The sequence below is a fragment of the Nematolebias whitei genome, chromosome 10 (genome assembly GCF_014905685.2).
Source record: "Nematolebias whitei isolate Nwh7 chromosome 10, NemWhi1, whole genome shotgun sequence".
Lineage (NCBI taxonomy): Eukaryota > Metazoa > Chordata > Actinopteri > Cyprinodontiformes > Rivulidae > Nematolebias > Nematolebias whitei.
Window position 1 is genome coordinate 33702792 of NC_056507.1, and position 2124 is coordinate 33704915.

A 2124-nucleotide genomic window follows, 5' to 3' on the forward strand; every position below is an offset into this window, starting at 1 on the left:
TATCCAGACTCAGAAAATTCTTTTAACAGTTGTACTTGAAATCTGAACCAGTGTGTTTAATTTCAGTGTGTTTAACTGTACTGAATATAAAGGTGGACCACTGCGCCAGTTTTGGCCATTGTCATTGGGGCATGAGATGATGCTGCTGTTTTCCTACCCATTTTTAAGTTGCCTCGGGAGGTTTTTCCAGAGCATGCAGAGGGACACCTATTGAGGGAGCTGATCAAAGAAAATGGTCTCTTTTTTTCAAGAGACCAAAAGGGGGAATTGTAGAAGGACATGTAAAATAAACATAAGAGTTACTATTGATTTTCTTTAAGTTTAAAATGAAGCGTTTGTTTTTGGACTGATTTGGTGACACTGCAACCACTCCCTGCTGAATGAAATGGGAAGAATGTTGACAACCAGGGAAGAGATGCAAAAACAGGGAATGCGGCATCTATTGTTCTCGTGACAGAATGTTTCAGTAACAGAAACTCTTCTATAGTGATAAACAACTCCATATAAGGAAGCTGCAAACTGTTGCTGGACAGAGATGAAATAGCAACATGTACTACAATAAACCTGTTTTGTGACATTTGTGGGTGCCATCTTCAGCATAAATACTCTGTGTAGAATTGCTCACTCAGACGTGACCTTCTGATGGCTGTGTTTCTGTGACTGGCTCGGTAAGCATCTCCTTCCAGCTGGAAGCTTTAATAAACCCTTGTATGTATTCTGATATTATGGTCTCTGGCTTATAATTGTGTCTTCTCCACATGCAACAAACCGATGAGAGGACTTGAGGGTCATTTGACTGAGTAAATTGTGGTTCTTAACACCATAAGTTTTAAACAAAAGAACATGTTGTTAACTCTTAACAGTTTCCAGTCTTCTCACTTGAGAAATGAACAGCAACAGAGCAGCAAGTGAACACTGAAACACTTCACTCTCCAACCCTCTAGTGGGCGTCTCCTTCTGCTTTAAGGAGAGCTGGCTGACACAAAATGGTGACCAGTTTCATCTGTGGCTTTGACCAAAAGGTCTCGCAGTAAAATCATAAAACACAGCGTTCTTTTACAGATCAGAGAGCAGGTTTAACCCTTTTTATTTAGCTCAAATACACTCTCTAAAGCTGACCAACAAACTTTCAACAAAAAAAAACTTTCAACGGAACATAGCGTTTTGCGCATGTGTCTGAATTCGAGTACAGCAAGCCGACCGTCGCTACTTAGCTCTCGAAGAAAGTACTTTAACACCACTTACGCACAGTTTTCAACTAAAAAAAGTAACGATTAAATCTGACAACTCTGATTTTACATCAGACACAGCATTACTGCGGTTAGCCGGTAGAAGACAGATCTCTATCATAGGCTAAATGTCTATTGTTTCTACCGTGTACCGTGTATATTGCGCATTCCTATGGGTGACATAGTGTTTGTTTTATTAATACACTTTATAAAATACTTGTTTTTTATAGTATTATTAACATTTTTATCAGAAATGCACTGAGCTCTCTTGAATTCCTTCTAAAACATTGTTTTCTTTGAAATCTGCTTCAGCACACTTGCTCTATCTTGTTATTCTACTTTTAACGTTTAGACCATCTTTGGTTACTTTTAACAAACTTTTTGCTTCTTTTAGTTTTTAGCTTGTGTGTTGCTACTTTTTGCTTTTAGCCAACGTGTAGCTTTTTGTTCTTTCTAGTTATTCTGTTGTTTTTTTTTTTAGCTTGAACAACTCAACTTCAGCCATTTTTTATCAAATTCAGCAAAGTAATTTTTCACTCAGGGTTCATATTCTGGCATATAAGTCGCTCCGGAGTATAAGTTGCATCAGTCACAAAAAGCATCATGAAGAGGAAAAACATAAATAAGTCGCGTCGGCGTATAAGTCGCATTTATTATGCGTCACCGTTGACCCATCGCTTTTATTCAGCGTTTATTCAGTGGTCTAAATAATCAGCTTCATTTTGCCTGGGCGGCACGGTGCCATCCATCCATCCATTCATCCATCATCTATCCATCCATCCATCCTCCATCCATCCATCCTCTATCCATCCATCCTCTATCCATCCATCCTCTTTCTATCCATCCATCCATCCTCTATCCATCCATCCTCTATCCATCCATCCTCTACCTATCC

The 2124-nt window shown here is 38.9% G+C and overlaps 1 protein-coding gene across 1 annotated transcript in view; it reads left to right on the plus strand.

Annotated features, from left to right (window-relative positions):
• The window catches only part of dhtkd1 (dehydrogenase E1 and transketolase domain containing 1), a 137775-nt gene that overhangs the window by 71540 nt on the left and 64111 nt on the right, over positions 1 to 2124 (plus strand). The window lies entirely within an intron of this gene.